This window comes from Mustela nivalis, assembly GCF_964662115.1.
Source record: "Mustela nivalis genome assembly, chromosome: 15".
Classification (NCBI taxonomy): domain Eukaryota; kingdom Metazoa; phylum Chordata; class Mammalia; order Carnivora; family Mustelidae; genus Mustela; species Mustela nivalis.
In genome coordinates, this window is record NC_139034.1 from 39,572,815 (window position 1) to 39,596,450 (window position 23,636).

Here is a 23,636-nt window from a genome sequence, read left to right on the forward strand (position 1 = left end):
CTTAGTTTGAAACTGATCTTCCAATTATCTTCTCTGACAAAAGATTGTGAAGTCATTCTCCTGCATTTTCTTGTATTTTAAACTTTTGCCTTCATTATTTAAGTTTTTGCTTATCACTCAAACCTTACAAAGACAAGATAAACACCGGAAAATATCTCCCTAGTCGTATTGCCAGACGAATCTCAGGCTTCCAGACTTGCATATAAATATGTTTCGTGGTAGATAATGAAATGAAGATTCCCGATTGGAAATGAATCTAGACATTCCACTTTCATTTTTCCCCCCATAGGGAAGCATACAGAATGCTATGTTACAAGTGAGTCAGGTGACCTGGGTGAGTGACTGGTGCCATAGAGACTCTGTCAAGGTGGACCAACAGCACACAGGTTAGAATGTTCTTTACATAGATGAGTTCATCCAGGCTACTCCGCAAGGAGGCTAAGAAGGAGCCATCAAGGAGGGTGGTAGGAGAAGAACCAGAAGAGTTTAACATTGAGAAAGCTAAGGAAACTTTGGGTTCAAGGAGGAGATTATGGTTTACAATATTAAACACTCCCTGGAGACAGACAGATAAAAACTCAGAACTCATTGCATATAGCAACAAAAATTCAGTACTACTCTTCCCGAAAGCTCATTCATTGGACGACTAAAAGATAACGTTGATATTGCCATGATCTGAACAGTAAACGAGAAAAGAGGAAGCAGATATAAGGATTTGGATGTCTTTTTCAAAAAGCTTGGCAATGCCAGGGAGTAGAGAGGGAAAGAAAACTGCAGGAGGCTTGACGTATAAAAACAAATGGAAAAGACATGAGGAGTTTTCAAAAATGCAATAGATAAAGAGAAAACTTATGGGGGGAATAGGATAAGCTCTAATAACTGGAAGGAAATTCTTGAAGTAACATTTATGGGATCCAGAGAACAAGTGGAGGAGTTAGTTTCTGTCAAATGAGACATTTACTATCATAACGAGAGAACGAAATTGGTTATAATTCACCATCACTTTTGCAGATGAGGTGTCGGGAATTTGAAAGAGTTCTTATCTGAGTGTTTCTATTTTTCTTTGAAGTGGGAGACAAGATTTTCTGCTGAGAATGAGTGGGAAGGTATTAGGGTAGGACGGTTGAGGAGATAAGAAATGGTTTGATCAGATACTATGGAAAATGGAGAAAAACCTTATCAGAACAGAGAACTGGTGAGCAGGGTAAATGGCCCTATTGAGCTGAGAGAACATTAATTTATAGAGGCAATTTTCTGAGGATTTTGTGATTTTTCTCCAGTTGGATTCTACTGCCCAGGTATAGGAACAAAGAAATCAGTCTGTTGGATTGCTTCAGCTTTGGTTTGTTAGGTGGGTTCCAAAATGGAAATTGAAAATATTAACAAAGACGTGGTTGAAGAAATTGATCAGAGTTTGTAGGCTCTAAAGGAAGAAAGTAAAGCTGACATAGAAAGCTGTTGTGTATGATTGATTGTATATCACAGAAGTGAATCCACATTAATGTAATTAAATAAAAAATATTTCTTTTTTTTTGGATACACTTACTTACCTTGGTCTATTATAAGATTAGGAAATACTAAAGACACATGTATACCTTCTCTATCAATTTCTTTGACTTGTTTAATAATGTTCTTTCTAGTGTCTTTCTGATGAGAGTATATTTTGTCCACATTTGATAACATATTTTCTAAACTATTAGTTCCTTTTCCTTGAATTTCTAATCAATGCTATATTGTCCCTAGGTCTTTCTTCAGCAGGTTTCTTGTATGACTTTTTTTATTTTTTTAAAGAATTCCTTTTTTTTTTTTTTTAGGTTTTATTTATTTATTTGACAGAGAGAGATCACAAGTAGGCAGAAAGGCAGGCAAGGGAGAGGGGGAAGCAGGCTTCCTGCAGAGCAGAAAGCCCAATGTGGAGCTGGATCCCAGGACCCTGAGATCATGTCTGAAGCCAAAGACAGAGGCTTAACCCACTGAGTCACCCAGGCGCGCCTTGTGTGACATTTTTAATCTGGTGTTTTTAACCTCATGTAACTAAGAATACATATTAAAGGATAATATAACTTTAGAAAATCGTTACTCCCAATCCACAAAATCCTATAACTTTAAATTAGATTAATGTCACTTTTGACACTTTGTGAGATCACATGCATTTTGGTCATTTAGTCTTGCTCTGTATATATTCTCACTCTTCTGTAAACCTCTTCCCTTGCTGAAGTTTAGTTGATTAAGGTAGTGATTCAGAACTCACTGGAAGAGAAGGTAAGTGTGGGAGGCTTCACATAAGATCCTTAAATTGGCTTGCATGGCACTGGGAAATTTGCTAGGACAGGACTCAGCTTACTGCAGTGCTGAGAAACTGCATGAACAGAGAATTTTACCAACACTGCCCTTCAAAATCTTATCAAAGTATTCATTACTACTTCTCAGGACCATGTTTTTGCTGTTGTGTGAGAAATACCTTCAGATTGTGAGCCATCCTCCTGATTACTGTGCTTTTATTAGATCCAAACTGAAACAATTCTGATTTTATTTGCATGCTCTTGCACTGATTCCATCCCACCGTCATAAACAGAGAAGCCTAATGAAAACTGTATCATTTACGCTGGGGTTGAAAATATCCTCTCCCTCACATTTTGTGTCTTCATCCTTCTTATAGATTATGAAATATTCAGTATTTTTATCCTGAGACACATTGCTCTTAACATATTTGGCACAGAAGGTTATCTTTAAAATCCCCTCTAAATCTCCCAAATTAATGTTCTGTGTAGTGAACACCTGCCAGCTTTGATACAGTTATGGGATTAGACATTTTTGAATGATTTTTGACTCTGAAGGTTGTTTGCATGCTGTTACTAAATCTGGCTGTGTTTCAGTTCCAGTATCTTCTGTTTCATAAAGGATTTTGCTGTGAACCTAATAAATGTTTTCATCTAATTTTATAATTATCATACCTAGGAAGTGCCTTTATTAGAGCTTGGCACTTTCCTGCATATGAACTGCGGCCCCTGTAATTGACTTTAACCAAGTGAGTACTAATCCACAGTATTTCCTTGGAGATGGGCTCGGTGGCTGGAAAGGCTTTTTATTATACCTCTTTTACACTGATAAAATAAGTAAAAGTTTATTTAACTTCTACATATCAAATTAGATGTCATAATAAGACAGTTAATCCCACATCCATATGCTTTAACAGGTTATAATAATAATATTAAATGGGGGACTAAAACTCTTCAGAGAGAAGAATGTTAAGAAGGAAACACTAAGAGGATGCCTGGGTGGCTCAGTGGGTTAAAGTCTCTGCCTTTGGCTCAGGCCATGATCCCAGGGTCCAGGGTTGGAACCCCGCCATCGGGCTCTCCGCTCAGCGGGAAGCCTGCTTCTCTTTCTCTCTCTGCCTGCCTCTCTGCCTACTTGTGATCTCTGTCTGTCAAATAAATAAGTAAAATCTTTAAAAAAAAAAAAAAAGAAGTAAACACTAAGCCTGATGATAGCAATACATTGTGTGTAACTTGCACAACACCCTTCAAAGACACTCAGGCTGATATATGGCAAGGGGCTCATTCATCTTGCTTTATTTCCTAAACGAAATGAAAAAATGTATTTTACTTTTTGAGACAAATTTTATCTCAAATAATCTGTATAAATTCATTTTATGGAGTTTCTGGATCCTCTTGTAACGTGGAAGAATTGTTCATCTGAGGACGAGTGCTCTCACAATCAATCTGCATAATATTTTTTTAATAAACATTGAATAATTTTAAATGAATATGTACGTTTTATGATAAGCAAAGAAAAAAAAAAACATTTAGTTCCTTGGAAAAAAGCTAACATTAAAATACATCTAAGTAGAAATTGAGAATGAACATTAAAATTTTATTTGTATACGCTATTTCTCATGTATCTAAAAAATATTTTCAAGAATATTCCTAACTCCTTTATCAAAGCAGATCGCTGCAGAGGAGAGACATCTCTCTCACTCTTCCATTTAACTTCGTGGGACCAATTTCGCCCATTTTTCCTTCAGCAAGAGTTCCATTATCTTTAACTTATGGCAACAATTTTTTTTAGGTTTGATTCTTAAACTATGGATACTGAGCTTTCCTCAAAACTGATGCCTGCCATTGAAACTACTATGTATTGAGTAGTAAAATAAGTGATTCAAATTTAATGAAACCAATGTCTTACATTTCAAGTAGGGTATCCCTTAATGTCTGAGACACATAAGGGAACTAGCAATTGCACTGTAATATACAACATACAATTAGTATAATGGAGGTAAAATAATGTGATGCTATTAGAGTATAAGTGTTTTTTTAAAGATTTTATTTATTTGTCAGAGAAAGAGAGAGAGAGCACACAAGCAGGCAGAGGCAGAGAGAGAAGTGGGCTCCTTGCTCAGCAGGAGCTTGCAGAGCTTGATCCCAACACCCTGGGATGATGACCAGGGCCAAAAGCAGCAGCTTAACTGACTGAGCCACCCAGGCATCGCTAGAGTATAAAAGATTTTTTAACCCAAGCTCCAGGGGTCAGGGGCAGATTACTGAAGAAATGAAGTCCTTGCTGAATTTTGTAGTGAACCAGGTGATGAGGGACCAAGTCAGACAGACAAAACACAGAAAGATCGAAAGACAAGAAAGATTAGCTTTGTGCAACAAGGTAGTAGAAAGTTGCACCTTTCATTGAGACAGGAATCAATACACTATACCATGAATATTGTGTGAATTTCTTTAAACTGTTTTAGCTTGTAAACATTTAAAATGTGAGAATCATCAAGCCTCAAATCCCATAATGTTAAATCTGAACTAGAAAAAATAATGGCAGGAAAATGATCTTTGTTACCAACATCCCTATATAGATTAATAATGTGTTGTCCCTTTTCAGTCACACCAATTTTTTTCCCTGTCCTTTATGTAATAGTTATCTCAAGCTATATGTATTTTTCTCATGCTATTTCCTAGAAAACGATCACCCCTCCTGACCTTGAGCAAAATGATACATTTGCATATACAATTGTCCTTTTAGACTTGAGTCTGGTTCTGTGGCATCCACTAATGAATCTTTAACTCTCACAGGTGAGAGCTTTGTTTCCTTTCTCTCTTCTGTTTCTCTCTTGCCAAGTGAAAGAGGACAGCATTTGTAGCCATGCTACCACCACATAGGTATTATGCAAGGCACTGATGATACCTCACTCTCCTGGGTGGTCCCTTTCAGCCCTGAGAGGCACCACGCATGTGTATCTGAGTACTGGAGAGCTTTCCAAAATTCTCATGCTTGGAGCCCCATACCTGGGAATGTCTGTTAAGAAACAGGGTGGAAATTTGGGAAAAAAAAAAAAATTCTCCAAGTTATGTTAATTTATGCTCCTTTAGTTAAGCCCCCAATCCTGCAGTTTGAGACCCACTGGTTCTGAACTGCGGAAACGTTTGTAGAGCTACCCGCCAAGGGTCATAAACTTAGACGGTAAATAAGAAGGAGAAATGACAATTTGGAGTAAACATTCAAAGGTCATAATCTAACATTTATTTTTGGATCAAAGTGTAGTAGGGAGTCATTAGAAGTCTGCAAAGAAAGAGGCAACATGAATAACCATTTTAGGGATGTGGTGTGAAATGTGGTAAGCAAAGAGCAACTATAGTTTTGAAAAGTTATTATAAAACATAGATGTATCTCACCCTGGGGAAAATGTTGTCAATTCAGGAACCACAAAACACCATAATAGGTATATGAGAATAGCAGGGGATGAATTTGTTTTCCAAAAAGATTTGAATTTGAATCTCAATTCTTTTGTTTATATGCTGTGTGACCATGGACAGATTACTTTACCACTCTGAACATGTCTTCTAATATGTTAAAGATATTAGATATACATACACTTCATAATGTTTGGTCAGTACTAAAATCAGATCACGCGTGTTCAAGAAATAGGAGTTTTCATGATAGCTTTATTTTTGGCATCCTGTGAAAAATACCAAGAGGGCCATACTAAGAACATTGGACGATAGAAAAGTTATAAAGGGTATGCATTACTTTGCACAACTTAAAATCTCCGTGTGGAGGTTCAACACAGATAAAATATCTAATCCTATTTTTAAAATATGTTGAAAGATGCATCACTCTCCTGCTAGCGCCAAGGCCATACTCTAAGCATTTGACTTCTCCATAACCTATAGCAATCCAAAAAGAGGGTGTTTTCTCTTTCGCACTGGGGAGAAAATTGAGGTGTGGAGAGATGAAGCATTTTGCACATGGCCCCACAACCTCTAAGTTGGGAGTCTGGGATCTGAACCAGAGACCATCTGCCTCCACCGCCCATCCCTTTCCATCATGATCCATGCCTGAAATAATTTGTAGTTAAGTATTAATCTTTTCTACTAATCTACTCTATTCCCACCAAAGTTTAGCCCTTATTTTCTTTCACATTCACCATTACCAAATGTTTTCTAAGCAGTCTCTCCATACCCCTAGTTTCCTGTCCATTTACATCTTTCCAGACTTATGTATGGTGTACCTACCCCATACTTGGCACTATTCCAGGTACAGGAGATACAGAAGTTGCGCTGTCTCTTTTTTTTTCTGCCGGCAGCCTGTCTCATGGAGGAGACACAGCAAGCACCTAAACAAATATGGATGCAGAATATATATCTAGGATGATAAGACTGCTAAATACAAATCGAGCAGGGAAGGAGGATTGAAAGTTAGATGAAAGTTATCATGGAGTGGTTATTTATAATAAAGTTAAAGGGAATTAGAGCAGACACTCAAGGGAAGTGAGATAGTGAGCCATGCATAAATCTGGGAGCCAGTGTTCTCTGGAACAGGAATAGCAGGGAAGGGTGTAAGTGTGCTCTGGGTGTTGAAAGAGCAGTGTGGGTGGAGCAGAAGTTTTGATAGAGACAGAGACAGAGAAAGACAGAGGTGGTGAGAGAGAGAGAGATAAAAATAAAAACAAAAACAAAAACAAAAAACAGGAGATCAGGAGACAGTAAGGACTAGACCTAGACAGAGTAGGGGCTAGACCTAGAGCCTTAGAGGTCAGAAAAAGGATTTTGGGTTTTACTCTGAGAAGTTGAGAAGCCACTGCGAAGTATTAATCAGAGAATTGACACAATCCAGCCTCTATTTTAGAAAAAAGAAAAAATCACCCAATCTCTGCTGTTTTTATTTGAAATGCTGCTGGTTACCTTTCCAAGATACAGCATCAATTAGGCTTCTTTCTTCCTCATAACCTGGCAACACCTCATCCCCACAACCCACTGGTTTCAGCTTCTGTGTAACAGTGCAACTGTGTCAGGGGTGGTAGTGGTCAGAATAATAGTTTCTACACCATGACCACTAGCCCTATTGATCTCTTGATCTACAGAGTATTTGATCTTTCAAAATGCAATTCTTCAGGGAATCCTTTATTTATTTCTAATGGAGTATTCATTTTTATCTCAATAGACCTTGATTGTTCTTCTACACAATAGTTTTGGAAATCCTGTTCTGCAGAATTGAGATAAAACTCTTGGCACTCAAGCTCTTTTTATCCCTGCCACAGTTTGTTTTTCTCTTTGGGGATGGTCTTTTCTTTACCCATATCCCATAAATAACCCATAAACTAAGTTCTTTCAGTTCTTCAAACCTTGCTCAAATTCTGCTCTTTCTAGGAAGCCTTACTTGATTTTTCTTTCTTGTGATCTTCCATGATGGAGATTTGTGTATGTATGTATATATACACAATATAGACACACACACACACACACACACACACACATATATATATATATATATATATAATTTTAATATATAAAATTTTCATTATTTTATATATATATATATTATATATTTTTAACTAAGCTTTATGCCCAACATGGGGTTTGAATTCATGACCCTGAAATTAAGAGTTACATGCTCTACTGAATGAGCCAGCCAGGCACCCCTTGTACCTTTTTTATGCCACTTACTATTGTCTCTTTCCTATCTATGATCATCCAGATCTCTTATTTCTAGTGCAAGGATCCATTTGGCAAAGCTCTGGACCTAATCCATCTTTGTGCCTAAGTTAATGTCTTAAACTCAATAGGAAACAGTTACCTATGTCATCAGTCAGTTAATTCTTAATATGATCATATCTATTCTGATTGTGTGTATCATTGATTTCCATAATTCAGTTGTAACCTCTTTTAAACAAGAATGAACATTTGTCCCTTTAATAGATGTCCCTATGTGCTCCATGGGGCCATCTATTACTTTCCCTCAAGTCTTCAAAAGTTTATCAACTGAATGGTCAGTTAATCCTCCAGGATGGAGAAATTTGCCAGTGAGTTAAAAGATGTAAATCATCCCTGGAGCTCCATTCTGAAAGAGATTTCTGAGTTTCAAAATGTTTGTGGAATGCCCTGTGCACTGAGGAGAGAGAGTCAAATAGTGAGGGCAGGTTCAAAGCCATTCTCTAGTGGCTCTCTAAAAAGCTGAGATGCCACAATTGGGGTCAGAAACCTTAATCTTTGCTATCAGAGTTTTTATTGCTCTGGCGTGTTTTGATACACTCCAGAGGGAACTGTCATCTTATCTTGCTTATTCCACAGGTTGGGAAATAGGCTTGTGAGAGTATGTTGAAGTAAGAGAAAGAGGTGAAATAAAATCTCGATTTTAGTCTTAAAATATTGTATGAACGTGTAATATTTAGATTATTCAATTAAAGAGGTATAGGTAAGTTGCAGAAAAAATCAATTAACTATGATATACAAATTTATTTTTAGCTTTGATATTTTTATGTTTCTTGTACAAATTAATACTATGCATCAAATAAATTAGGTATAAATCTTAATGTTTACATAAAACATTACACCAAATAATTAAGAATAAAACCTACATTTCTATAATGAAGTTTCTGCCAACCTGCAAATAAACACAGGTAAATTATAGGGAAAATATCAATTCATAGTTTAGGTAGTTCACAGCCCATTTTATGTTCAAATATTATCTTATTTTTTAAAATCATACATTATTACAATCTTCTTATTTCCTCATCTATTGCTATCTATCTTCACCTGACTCCTTAAGACTTGAGAGTCAGCCAAAGGGATACTAAATGATTTACTGTCAGATTTCCTGCATAGTGGAGAGAGTCAAAAGGTGAGGTAGGAGGCAGATGTAAATTAAGAAAGAAGGAGAGATTCAGGAGTTCAGTCTAGATCATGGATAAAAGCACACAGATGAGACAGGAAAATTTATTCAAAGCTGCACAGAGCAAGGTGAGAATGATGCAGTGTTTGGCCCAACTGGTAAAATTATGTGTCCTAGCAATGTTGGTCTGCCAAAATATTCTAAGTACTGAATTTTTTTTTTTCCTATAACTCATTTGGGTTTACAATTCCAGTAAGAGAAAAATAAGTGGTGAAAATTTGAGAAGCATAACTTAGTTCTTTTATAATCTAAGGGTGATGTCAATGATTCTCTGCAGCAGAAAGGATAGAATGTATTTAATTTGATGGAAATAAAATTTTTAGGAAGGAATAATTTTATTAGAGCTATATTAGAGAAGAGATTGGCTGGTACTTAGTCCAGAAAATAACGGGAGTATTAAAATTCTTTCTTTCTTTTTTCTTTCTTTCTTTCTTTCTTTCTTTCTTTCTTTCTTTCTTTCTTTTTCAGGGAATGAAGAAAACACTGTAAATTTCTTGAATACTTACCTTTCAGTTTATTTATCTGATTTATAACGAAGCTTCATCTTGAACTTTTTCCTCCTAATCTGGTAGTTCTTGTCCCTTAACACGCTGGTATATTGTTATCTATAATTCATTAAACTACTGCTGTGTAAATATTAACTAACTTTTTTGAAAGTTCCAGAAAACAGAAATAATTCTCCCTTATGATAAAATTCATTGATTGCTTTTTTTTTTTTTTTACTTTTATTCCTAGTGCTGTATTTCAGTTCTGAAAAAAAAATAAATAAATAAGTACATAAATAAAGTGCTAGCCTATTTCAGGGTAAAGTAGGAAGAATAAAAGACAACTGAAAGCCCTGCTTTTTCTTGTCTCTTGTATGAAATGCAAATTTGTCCCATTCATCCTTGTAATTTCAGAAGGCTAAGTGTTACTTTGGTATGCCCCACCGAAACTTTTTATAAAACAGCTTTCTTCTTGGTATTATGGTTTAGAGGTTTGCATCTGGTTCTAGAAAAGCAGCATGACATTCATCTTGCACTCCTCTCTCATAAGGGTCAGGGTACTTCTAATTTAAATAAAGTAGAAATAGGTAATGATAGGTTTAAAATTTTTCTAACCTGGCAATTATTCAAGAGTGGTCATTCCCTTATCTGTAATTTTGAAATAAAAATATTAAAAGAAAACAAGTTAAAATGATGTGTTACTGGATATTATTTTTTTTTTTTTGTCAGTAATATAAATATATTCTTTACACTAAATCAGAAGGTTTTTGTCGGGTAAGTTGGGCACCTTTTTATCTGCAGCAATAGCAATTGTCTGGCCTTGAAATAAATTCACAGTAACTACAGAGCATTATAGTCTAGGTGAGTGTGTATTCCTCGTGTTGGACATGAGTCCTGGGCTCTGCTGGAGAAGCTTAGATTAGAAGCATTTCTCCAGAAGTGCGAGAGTGCAGAGTGGGAGGATTTGAGTGTTCATACCTTTTGCTGGTTTAACTTGAAGGCTTTCTCATCCTTAGCTTATGAAACTGTGTACTAAGAAAGGAAATTTCATGAAACGTGAAGGGGCTAGGTCAGTTATCAGAGATTTTGAGTCTACAAAATCAAATTCAAATAAATGTAGGAGAGAAGTTCAAGCCAGCTACTAACAGATACATACTTAATGATTAAGGTTCTCTGTAGGCAAAGCCCTGTGCAGGGTGCAGGAAATAATCACAGATGAATGGACCTTTTTCCCTGTCCTTAGGAAGCTTTAAAATTGTTGAAGGAGACAGCACCTATCCTCAGAAAGCATCAAACCCCAAAACAGGATGCGTAGCAAAAACAGACTTAAAAGGCATAAACAATACATTTTTGCAAAGAATGTCTTAAACAATATAGCGTACAATGGCCTCTTCTGAAATAAAGGTGATGTCAGGTGTAAATCTAAACACCTTAAATTTTCACTTTAAATTCCTTTTTGTGTGTGTTTGGAATAAAACAAAAACTGTCCTCCGGGCACCTGGGTGGCTAGGTGGGTTAAAGCCTCTGCCTTGGGCTCAGGTCATGATCCCAGGGTCCTGGGATGGAGCCCCACCTCGGGCTCTCCGCTTAGCAGGAAGCCTGCTTCCTCCTCTCTCTCTTTCTCTGCCTCTTTGCCTACTTGTGATCTCGGTCTGTCAAATAGACGAGTAAAGTCTTTTAAAAAAGAAAGAGAGAAAAAAAACGGTCCTCGAGCGTTTTAACATTCCATCATTTTTTAGTGCTGTACTTCATCATCATCAAGTTGGTTCCTTTTCAATTTACTGAGGCTTCTCTGATTCTGAAAATGAGTCGATATTATGCGATTTGGAGCACTTCGACAGTGACAAGGTAACCTGTGGCATGAAAGAGTTAATTAATCGTGTTCTCTGATGTGCCTTCTGATTTCTAAAGTGTTGCTTTGAATTTAATTTTTCCCAGTATGTGATTTCATTCATTTAGTAAATAATTTGAGAAGACTCAGGCTTAAGATACATATGAAGGAGAAAATACACAACACAAGAAAGGCCCTGATTAAGCACAAAAGAAATAATGAAGACAATTGAGAACAAAGACTTCCAAATGTATTGTATCATGGAATCTTTTCAAAAAACCTACCATATCCTCTGTGAAAATTGTATGCAGAAATTCCTTCACTTGTATCCAGAAATACGGAGGACAGAGCCCTGGCATAAAATAAAATCTTTAAAAAAAATAAAATAAAATAAAAAATAAACTGAGAGAATGGGAGAGCGAACTCTCCCACTCCTCTCCCACATGTTGTATATGAGAGACAATGATCTTTTGTGCCTTGTCATATAAGAGCTTTTAAATGATCTTATAACAGATGATTTTCATTTCTCTTTCCATATTCACCACTATACCATTTGGTATTATATGTGGTTCAGTTTCAAACAACCCCAATGTAGGGAAAAGACTTTATTGGAGAAGCACAGTTGGTCTTTATGCTTTCATTCAATGGATTTCAGGAAACATTAAATTCTGTTGAAAGCACTTAACAATGAGGGGCGTTCTTTGGGAATTAAGTTTCTTTGAGGGACATAGCAAATTTTGAAAAAATTTTATTTGGCCCATTAAATTAAGTATAGATCAAGTGTTATGCCAACAATGATCTATTCTCTGCTCTTTTATCTTCCCGTCAAGACTTTGATTGTGGGTTTTCCTATGTCTAAACCCAGAGAGACAGCACTGGGCCAGAGGATCAGTTATCATTTGCAGTTAGTATGAATTTAAAAGGGAGTCAAGAAAATCATACTCTTTACATGTAATTTTACAGTAAAACAATTTTACTCACCTTCATCATTTACCTTATTAAATGCGTTAGAATTTCAAATTCCTCAACATTTTAAATGTTTATTCAGAAGGTAAAAATAGGAGCACCTGGGTGGTTCAGTTATTAAGGAGCTGCCTTCGGCTCAGGTCATGATCCCAGAGTCCTGGGATCAAACCCCACATTGGGCTTCCTGCTCAGCAGGGAGTCTGCTTCTCCATCTGACCCTAACCCTAATTGTGCTCTCTCTCTCTCTCTCAAATAAATAAATAAAATCTTAAAACAAAACAACAACAACAACAAAAAAACCCAGAAGGTAAAAATAGTTTTATATGAATAATAAGGATTTGTTTTACTTTGAAACTAGAATGTTTGGCTTTATTTTGCTTTTTGTTTTCTTTTTATTTAAATTTCCATTAGTTAACAAACAGTATAATATTAGTTTCAGGTGAACAATATAGTGATTCAGTAATTCTGTCCATCACCCAGTCAGTGCTCATCATGACAAAAGCTCTCTTTAATCTCCATCACCTGTTTCACCCATGCCCCCAACCACCTCCCCTCTGGTAACCATGAGTTTGTTCTCTATAGTCAAGAGTCTGTTTTTTGGATTGCCTCTCTTTCTCACTCTTTTTTCCTTTGCTTGTTTGTTTTGTTTCCTAACTTCCACATGGGAGTGAAACCATATGGTATTCAAATGGCTTTAAATCTCAGCTATTCCATGTTCTGTGATCTCAGGCAATTATCCTAAATATCTGTGATTCAGCTCTGTGACTGAAAAAAAATTGGAGAGAATAATAATAATATCTCCCACTTTGAAGGTTAAATTAGTGTATGTGTGTGTGAGAGAGATGATGTGTATGTATGTGTATGACTATATTTGAGGGAGAAGACAGAATGAAAAAAAAGAATTTACAAAAATACAGACATAGAATGAGCTCTTTCATTAAAACTCGGTTAAAAAAAAAAAAAAGCCCTGTTTAGTAATTCAAATTACATATCACTCAACTGGTATTGGTGATCATCTTCTAAAGGAGGCTTATTGTGGTCATTTTAGTAATCTAACAATGTAATCCCTCATTCTATAAATTTATAAGACTTTTTTATTCTTCACTTCTAGCAATATGTTAAGGATCATACATAATATTTATATGGACACATACATAAACATATACTATTATTCTTTTTACAGAAATGAAGCCCTTTTGGTGTAAGTCTAGATATTAATATCTATATCTATCAATATCCGTATTTCAATATCCATATACATATTTTTCCTACTCCTGGATAACAAATTACCACGTTTATCAGCTTAAATGTAACACATTATCAGTAGGTCAGGAGTCTGAGCTTAGCTTGGATGGGCCCTCTACTCTTGGGAGTGAGCAGGGGGCTGATGGGGGGTTAGGGTCCCATGTGACAAGCAAGATTGTTTTTCAAGCTCATGTTCTTGTTAGTGGAATTCAGTCCTTGCTGCTGCATATCTCGTGGTGGCTTGTTTCTTTAAGACTGACAAGAGAGTCTGATTTCAGTTCACTTTACCCTCTCTTAAAGGTTTTACCTGATAAAGTCGGGCCCACCAAGAATAATCTTTTCATTGAATTAAATTAATCAGCAATTTTACTTACACTGCAAAATTCTTTCACCTTTGCCATCTGATGAATCATAATCATGCAGTGATAGCCCATTATCTTTGCCATATTCTATCAGGTGAAAGTAATTGAAAGTTTCTACCTATACTCATAGGGAATGGGATTATACAGGGTCATGTCATTGTGGGTCATTTTAGAATTCTGTCTATCACAGCTTTTCTGCCATCAGATTAGTCTATTGAACTTCTTGCTTCACTGGTTATTGAGTTTGTCACTGTGTTCTGACTCAGCTTTTTTTTTTTTCTTTGCCAGTTTTGATTTAGGCCTTTTTTTTTTTTTGAGATTTTGTTTGTTTATTTATTTATTTATTTATTTATTTATTTATCTGAAAGAGTTAGAGAGAGAGGAAACAAGCAGGCAAGGGGGAGGAGCAGATGGAAAAGAGCAAGCAGACTCCTTTCTGAGCCCAGAGTCCAACTGGGTCCAATCCCATGACCAGAGACCACCTACCACCTGAACCAATATCAAGAGTCAGTTGCTTAACTGCCTGAGCCAACCGGGTACCTCAAAGTAGGTTTTTGAATGAACACATAAAATTATACAAGTAAAAGTACTGTTACAACATGTGTTACTATGTGAAGTGTTAGGCAAGTCTCAACTGTGTGCCTACTTTATATGTGCTGATCCTGGAGTAAAGGTCAAACAATAGCATGTAAAGGTATAGCACATCATGTCACTTTCATCTTAGATAATTTAACAATGATTGTAAATTTTTGGTGCTTTTTGTCTGACTTTTTTGTCAAATAATGAAATCAGTTGTTAGGTATTATTAGTGATTTAATTACATAGAGGTAATCATTTGTTACTATCCTCTCAAGCATCTAGACCAGTATAATTGAAGACTACACTCAGGTTTCAATGGGTGCTGATAAAAAGAAAGAGCATTTGAAACTACTTATCTCTATGAATCAGATTTCTCCAAAGGGCAATTCAAACAAGATAAAGAAATGGCTGACTTATCATCAACAATAATCCCAGAACCCTAGATGACCCTATGTGGTCATTATTTTCTAGGTATGTTATTCATTAGAAAGATTAAAAATATACCCTTGAAGATAAATATACGGTCATAAGATTCTGCATCTATCGGTGGCAGGGACAGTGAAGAAATGAGTATTTTGAATGAAGTATCCCTTGATTAAAGGGTCTAATGTTTAAAAAAAAATAGTTTGAAAACCACAAAATACTTCTAACAAAATGTAATCCAAAGAGCAAGACAGAGGAGTATTTTCTTTTTTTTTTTTAATTTTTTATTTTTCAGAAGAGTATTTTCTTTCTTTTAAAAAGATTAAAATGGAAACTCTAATGAAATACATGGAACTCAAGCACTATGAAGATCAATAGTAATTATGTTTATAAAAATGGCCCTAAAGTACTAAGAAATTCTCAAGTGTCTTTTGAATAGTCAAAGACATTTAAGAATAATTTAACTTAGTTTTGACATTCCGTGCACTTCAAATATTTTAAAAATTCTTTTGGAATTTTATTATCTAAAATAGGAAAATCATGAGGCAGTCTACTTACTCTCTTGCTATGGTCAACATCCAAGTGGTTGAAAAAAAGACAGGAAAAGAGAAAGGAAACAGAGAGAATATGAGAAACTTTTCAATTTGGCTATATTTTTTCACAGTTGGGACTCTATGATTTGGGATGATTTGTTTTACTGTTTCTTCTAGCCTCATGAACCATCTTGGTGGTATAGCCACAGAAAGTCAAATTTATTTAAATTATTTGGATTAGTCAAATTCTTTATTTGTCCATCTAGTGAAATAATTGCTTTTGGCATTTTTTAAGATTATTTTTATTTATATGTTTGTTTGTTTGTTTATCTATTTGAAAGAAAGGGGAGGAGCAGAGGGAGAGGGACAAGCAGACCCTGCACTGAGCATGGAGCCAGATATGGGGCTCGATCCCACGACTCTGAGATCACTACCTGAGCAGACACCAAGAGTCGGATACTTAATTACCTGAGCCACCTAGGCATCCCTGACACGTTCTTAGTAATTCTTTCTATGTGATTTTTATTATGCCTTCTCTCTGTGTGTGTCTCTTTCTATCTCTCTATATCTGTCTCTTTGTCTCTTTGTCTCTGTCTATCTCTCTCACATATGTTAAGACCATGTGGAAGTACCCTGCCCTGTGGATGAATTTTCTGAGATTTACATTTTCTTTTGAGCAGTCCAACAGGCTTGACAATGTTGTACTCCCTCTTTGATAACAAAATGACAGCCTAATTAAATGTACAGAATAAAAAAGGCCCTCACGTCTTATAGCGCTCTTTTCTGTTGATATTGGAAAGATGTGGTTTTCCAGTGCACTATTCTCAGTTAGCATTTGGGTGGGTAAGCAATCAGTGGTCTTTGTTTTGTGTTTTTTTTTGACAGCAATGCATTATATGGGAGAGATAGACTCAGTTCTAATTCCTTACCCTTTCTCCAAGTTTTATAACTAAATAACCTTTTTAAATAAAATATTGCAACAGTCCTGCATTTTGAGGATGAAAGTGCTGTTTTCTAAAAGGTCAATTCAATCTGGGAAATGTTTTCGGTTTAGACAATACATTATACACTGTAGAAACCCGTGGCAATTTTCAGCACCACTAACAACGGGAAGTAAATTTCAGTCATTCACAGTAAGATGGCAATGTGGTGACATTTGAAGCCTGGACGTGAGCTCTTACATTCATTGTAGGTGACTGACTGCTGTGTGGCAGAGGCCTTTTCCAACTGCAGATGAATTCTAGATATAAATGAAAAAGATGATCGGAACGATTTACAAAATGAGTGAGACCCCATCATCTGAGTGACAATATTCTTCCTTTACAGCAGGCAAGGATTAAAATACATCAAATTAATAAATCCCTAGGAAACCAATAATCTCACATTTGCTGAACAATTGTATCTTCTAGTAGTTATTATCTTTGAATTACAGTGAGCCACTATCTTTGTTTCATTTTCCAGATATATGTCCTTGTCCATCAAAAACTATGGCAGTTGCGCTACACAGCCAGGCAATAAATTTACGAAACATCTCTCTGAAGTGCATGCTTGTTTCATAATCCTGATTCCATATCTTTATTTACTTCAAAATATATGGAACTGTCAGCACGAGGGTCAGGAGATTACAGCACTTTCTTTGTTTCTTTGCTAGTGTTTTTATTTAACTTGAAAAATAAGCTGTAACACCAAGGGAGTGATGAAATAAAGGATATATAGAGTCATGATGGCATAAAAATAGTAAACACACAACTACAGATAAACTGTAAGAAAAATCGTCATATGGAATCATAAAAAAGAAATGTTTACTTCAGTAACTCGCGCAAGGAACTCGTATACAGGTAACTCACACACCATCTTTATTCAACTTGTAGGAAATATGAAATGATATGCAAGAGCTTTAACATAAACAGAAAAAGCTTCTCTTCTGAAATTTCTCATGGTATTGCCTGGCTTTGACCTTAAGACATTCTGTACTGTGAGGATGATTCTCTTTTATAGTTGGTGATGGACTGATTTAGCATCTAATCTACCTGGGCTTAGAAATAGCAAACCTCATAGGATATAGCGTGTTACTTAAATGGCATGGAAAAATTATCAATAAATACGTTGGCAATTTTAAATTCAGGAGCAACTCCTTGTGAAACCAACAGAAATAGACAAATGGGCATCAGCAACACATTCTTACTTTAGAGTGCCTTGACTGGGAACTACTTACCATTTTAGAGTTTGAAATATCCTTTAACTTAATTCTATTAATTAAGAAAGCATGCCTTTTTAAATGTCTTTGATAAATATGATACTACATGACTTAAATATGTTGAAATCAATTTAACAGCATGGTGAATTTCCTAAGATGATGGAAACCCATCAACTCTACATTTCTATGATTAATTTTTATCAATATTTATGGGGTTGGGGAGGGGGTCTGGGGATATTTGTTGCTGCTTTATGTTATTTGATTTTTAAAATACTGCTGTCATCATCCATATTTTACAAATATGCATTTATAGCTTCTGATTTTTCACTCCAAATGTAAATCTGTATAATATTTTTGCCAATTTTTTACTCATCTATATAATTTTTAGAAGATGTTGGCTTTCAAAATTTGCCGAGGCTTTCCATAACAGGAGTAAATACACTAAACATCCTTTAGGCTCCTCTGATAATTTATCAACATTTCCCTAGGACCAAGGAGAATTATTCAATTTCTTGGAGCATTGGTTTGTAAAGATTCTGGTTCACAACCTTATTATCTGGTTTCACCACTTACATTATGTTCTGTGTCTTTGGGGAAGCTATGTTGGGCATTCAATACAGTTAGAGGTGAGTATAATTTTCATTCACAAGCAAAGCACAAAAAAACCGAAATGCCTGGAGGCCCTTTGTTCTCCATACTTAGAACTAAGTAAAGTGTTCTGAGATTCTTATGGGACTTTCACGTCAAAGCTGCACTTATAATTTTTTCTGAGCAAAATGCAATTGGTTTAGGAGCAGTTAAAACTGCTCCTAATTAATCATGAGCTTTTGGTCCATTTTTACTCATCAGTTATATTATTCTCCAGAACTTAGCCCTGCCATTTTAATGTTTCTAGTATGCCATGGTCCCAGTGTTTGTGTTCTCCCCAAATTCATATGTTAAAACCTAATGCCCAAGGTGAGGATATTAGGAGTTGGAGCCTTTGGGAGGAGGATTAGATCATGATAGTGGATCCCTCATGAATGGGATTGGTATCCTTGTTAAAGAGGTCCATCCTTACCAAAGAAAGCTCCCTCACCCCTTCTGCCATATAAGAACACAAGGAAAATTCTGTAACCTGGAAGAGGTCCCTCATTAGGCCATGGGACGCTCTGAGCTTGGACTTTAGCTTCCAGAACTGTGAGAAATAAATTTCTGCTATTGATAAGCTATGGAGTCTGTGATTTTGTTGTAGCAGTCTGAAGACTGCTAAGTCTAAGACAGTTGGATAACTATCTAGTATTTAAGGCTTAATGAACTGCAGAGAGAACTAAGTACTCTTACTTTCCCTTATCAATCTCCTATCTCCTGACCTTTCAGGATCTCAGTAAGTGGCAGCATCTTTATCTACCACATCATCTTTTATTCTGCCCTTCCTCTCCTCTCCATTTCCAATTCAAGGCCTTGTTCTTTAGAATTTACCTCCAAAATACATCTTGGGTTTTATCGTCACCACTGCCTGGTTCAGAATACCACCATCTCTCTTCTAAATGTCTACAATGATCTCACCTGGTTTCCCTTTGTCCATTCTTGCCCTCCAGTGGTCCCTCTGCTCTTTCTGCAGATAAAACCTTACCATGCCACCATTCAATTTAAAACTTTCTAGCAGGGCGCCTGGGTGGCTCAGTGGGTTGAGCCGCTGCCTTTGGCTCAGGTCATGATCTCAGGGTCCTGGGATCGAGTCCGGCATCAGGCTCTCTGCTCAGCAGGGAGCCTGCTTCCTCCTCTCTCTCTGCCTGCCTCTCTGACTACTTGTGTTCTCCCTCTGTCGAATAAATAAATAAAATCTTTAATAAATAAATAAATAAATAAAACTTTCTAGCAGATTTTCATCATACTTAAAATAAAACCCAAACCGTTTAAGGTGTCAAGTACCTCTCTCATCTTTCTCCTCTGCTTCCTATTTGCCATATTCTGGCCACCTGGGCTTTTCTGGGCTGAAACACATGAAGTGGGCTCCCCTTTCAGGACACTTATAATTGTTGTTCTTTTCAGAGTAGCTACTCAATTCACCTTCTCTCACATCAGATTTTATCTTCTTATTAGCATATGTCTGTTCTTAGCACTATGTCTTATTAGATTAGTTAAAAGAATATGAACTTCTTGAAATCAGCAATTACATCTATTACACTCTACATTGCTTATCTAATACTTGGAAGATATTGAGTAAATATTTGTTTACTGAATGATTAACTCACAAAATTCATTTTGGGGCCATTTGGGGAAAGAAATATTGTCTTTCAAAGCACTGCACGTGTTTCATTTCAGGAAACTAATAGATTCAAGGGAAAGCCTATTGAATTGAGAAATGCAGTATGTTGGCAGAGTTGCATATACATCTCTATAGAAAATCTACTTTGTAAAAAAGGAACTAAAAGTATTAAATTGTTAATTCCATCCTCAAAATTGAATTACTGCTTGCAACGATGCACTTGAGTTTTAAAAATAATAAACATAGTAAAATATCTTATTCAATGGAAAGTGTTTTCTAAGGAATATGATAAATTGAGCAAATAGAAAAAAAAAATCTTTGTGTCTTTCATCTGTGCTAAGAACGTACTGACACTTGTAACTTGCATAAGCTATTGTTCTTTTAATTTCTGATATTGTCAATAATATGATTAACTATGCAATCTTAAGTTAATGCTGCATAAACACTTATCTATTTAAAACTTGTTTTTAAAAAATAAAAATATTGCTGCTGAAGGAAACATTTTTAAAGGAAAAATACAATTATTATATAAATGTGTCAATGCAAAAGGGTGTGTCTTGGCCCTTGGCACCTACGCAATGAAGAATTAGAGATCACTGCACTGAGGGAAGGGAGAAAATCATTTTACTAAGGCCAGGACACTCACAAGGTGGGGGAGCAGGCAGGCCCAGAGGCCTGCCCTGGGGGTTTTTTCCTTTTATGTGTGTGCCTAACGGAGGCAGCTTCCAATCCTTTGGGGGACCCTGCCTATAAATTGGGAGGGGAACATTATGACTCTAAACGTTTACACAGGAACCCAGGGGAGTGGCTATAACTGCAATGCAAAAGCATTACAATGAATGAAGGGGTTACCCTGAGGGCAGAGATGGGAGAGGAGAGTGTCTACACTGTACCTGCCCCTATTGCTCTGTTTGCCCCAGGGTCTCGGAAGCCACAAAGTCAGGATGTCGTAAGTTACGGAGTCAGGATGTTGTGCTCTCAGGCTTCTAAGGTGAACCTCGTTTTCACCATCCTTGCTTCCACCCCATGTCTAACTAACTGCCTATTCTACCATTCCTACCTCAAGAATTTAGGACCTGGCAATCTTCCAGGTTAAAGGATGAAGTTTCCTTAGGACTTTCTTTCCACTGCTCATTTCTAGCTTCTTCTACCTAACAAATATTTTACCTGGTAAAATATGTTGTTGAATTTTGTGCCTAAAATCCTTTTACCTGCTTAATAACTTCATTATCAATCTCGTTTGAAACATATCTGTTTTAGTTCTTTTAGTCTATGTGAAATACTTGATGTAGCTCTAAAGCATATCATGTTATACTGAGGCTTTAACTTCTAAGATGGGTAATATGATGAGATATCTAATCTATATTTATAACACTGTCTATATAATACTATATATGCATTGTATGTAGATGGTATGTCTATCACATACTAAATGGTATTATGTAGGTAAATAATACATATAAAAATATTTCTACATAGAATAACTGATTTAAAAATGCATCAGTCTCTGTGTTGAAATTAAGTGTTTCGTTTTAACATAAATAAAAATCATACTTAAGGAGAAGTTTCCAGCTAGATGGATTTAAAGTGCTGAATATATTCAATTCAAAATAATATCTGGATTTGAGCCTAAAGCATTTTCAATAGGTCTTATATTGGACAAAATTCTATAATCTTTATACCAGTGCTTCTTGGTATTTTGTTCATCTAAGAGGAGGTGACATATATCGGTAGAATTTGTCAAATTGTCACCATTAGCTAAGCAACTAAATCCAATAGTATTTTTGTCTTTAAAGAAGATTTCTGCTAGCACATTATTGTTTAGTAACCATGCAAGAAGTATTAATCATAAACTACATTGTTTCTCACTTTGTCAGCTCAGAACCTGTTTCTATTATTAAATAACCTAGACATTTTCCTTTACCAGTGAAACCTTACCTTGACCTTATTGAATTTGCTTTCTGAATTTGCTACTTTTTGCTTCAAGGACTCTGTGAAGATGAACCAGTGAGAGGCTTCAGTTGTACATTATAGAAATTGACATCAAACTCTACTCACCGTCTGCTGTTTTTTATTAAGCAAGTTGAGTACTAACTTATTTGGCCATTCTTGACCCTAGTAATTCCATGATCTATTAGTCATTGCCATAGATCTCTGCGGATATAGACACTGATTATTGCCTTTGTGGCTTTAATGCCTATTATAGTAATTATGGCTCCTTTGTCTCTGATAGTTACTTGATACGGATAGTAGGGAGTTTTTGTTTTTGTTTTCTAACATCTATTAAAGGTGACTCTAGTTTACCAAAGTCAGTTACCACTATGCTTCTCAAAAATGCCAGCTCTTCCATTAGTACACGTGACATTGGATTTCTGAAGGAATATAGTCTGAACCCTCACAAGAGAACATGCATTCTGGAATATTTCATTAAAAAAAAAAAATCCCAATTCTCTCTCTCTCTCTCTCTCTCTTTTTTTTTTTTTTAACATAAGCTCTATGCCCAACGTGGGTCTTAAACTCATGAACCCAAAATCAAGAGTCTCATGCTGTACTCACTGAGCTAGCCAGGTACCCCAATTCTTATATTCTTGTATTTTTGAGACTTGTTATACATCTTATAATTTGCTGAAAATATTTGGATCTCTCTCCTAATTCACTATGGCTTGTCATTCCTCTGACGTTTTAGAGAGCCATTCAACAAAATGTTGAAACCAATTTAGATCCCCTTGCCAGAACTCTGAATTTCGAATCATGTTTACATGCTCTCACATTTTTAAAACTTCTATTAAGCCTTAAATTCTTTATCTTTTGTTACAACATTCTCATGATCCAATCCCAAATATGTTTACTGTGTTACTGACACTATATTTTGGTTAGGTCCTGAGATTCCCTCAACATGTGGGCAGTTCCTCTCAGAGCTCTGATCCTGCAAAGACCTTGGCCTAGTTACCAAGGTGGAAACACTAGGGGCAGAAACACAGAATCTGTGATAAAAATCTCCAATGAAGGCATGTATTTGGGAGAAGTGAAGAGCACTGTTCTTCCTGGCCTGGAAGGTTCAGATGGTGTGAGGAGCACATGGGTTTCAGGCTCAGCCAGTCAAATGTTCCTGCACAGAAGATAGAAATTTCCAGGATCTGCTTTGCTTTTCTTATAGAGCCCTGACGGAGACTTTGGAGGCTTCTCAAAGCTATATATTCTGTTTCCTTTGAGGCTCTTTATAGCTTTGTAAATAATGGGTTCAATTTTAAATAGTTTGGCTTGTGCCTACAAGAAATGAGTGTCTCCTTCAAAATTGCCCATTTTCTCAGACCATCTTACCTTAGCAGGTGGCTTTCCTGACCACCCTACTCTTTTCCAGGACCTCCTAATGCAGTTATAAGGATAGAACACAATTTATAAATAATCATTGTCTCCATATCATTTCATCACACCAGTTACCTTTTGTTCTGCTTCCTCTGTCACGGGCAACACATCATAATTAGCCTCAGGCAAAAGCACAGTAATTATGATGTCACTGCATGTCAGGACTTACCACAACCTCACTGACCACCAACAATTAAGTCTTTATTGCCATTGCGTTGGTGGGCAAT

At 36.1% G+C, this 23,636-nt stretch overlaps 1 long non-coding RNA gene across 1 annotated transcript; it reads right to left on the reverse strand.

The window, feature by feature from the left end:
- Positions 1 to 11,395: 11,395 nt before the first annotated feature.
- LOC309849149 lies at positions 11,396 to 23,434 on the reverse strand. The gene is made up of 3 exons (XR_014303527.1): positions 23,365 to 23,434; positions 16,777 to 16,835; positions 11,396 to 11,509 (listed from the first exon to the last, which is right to left on the reverse strand). It is a non-coding gene; the product is annotated as an uncharacterized lncRNA (long non-coding RNA).
- Between the last annotated feature and the right edge of the window lie 202 nt (positions 23,435 to 23,636).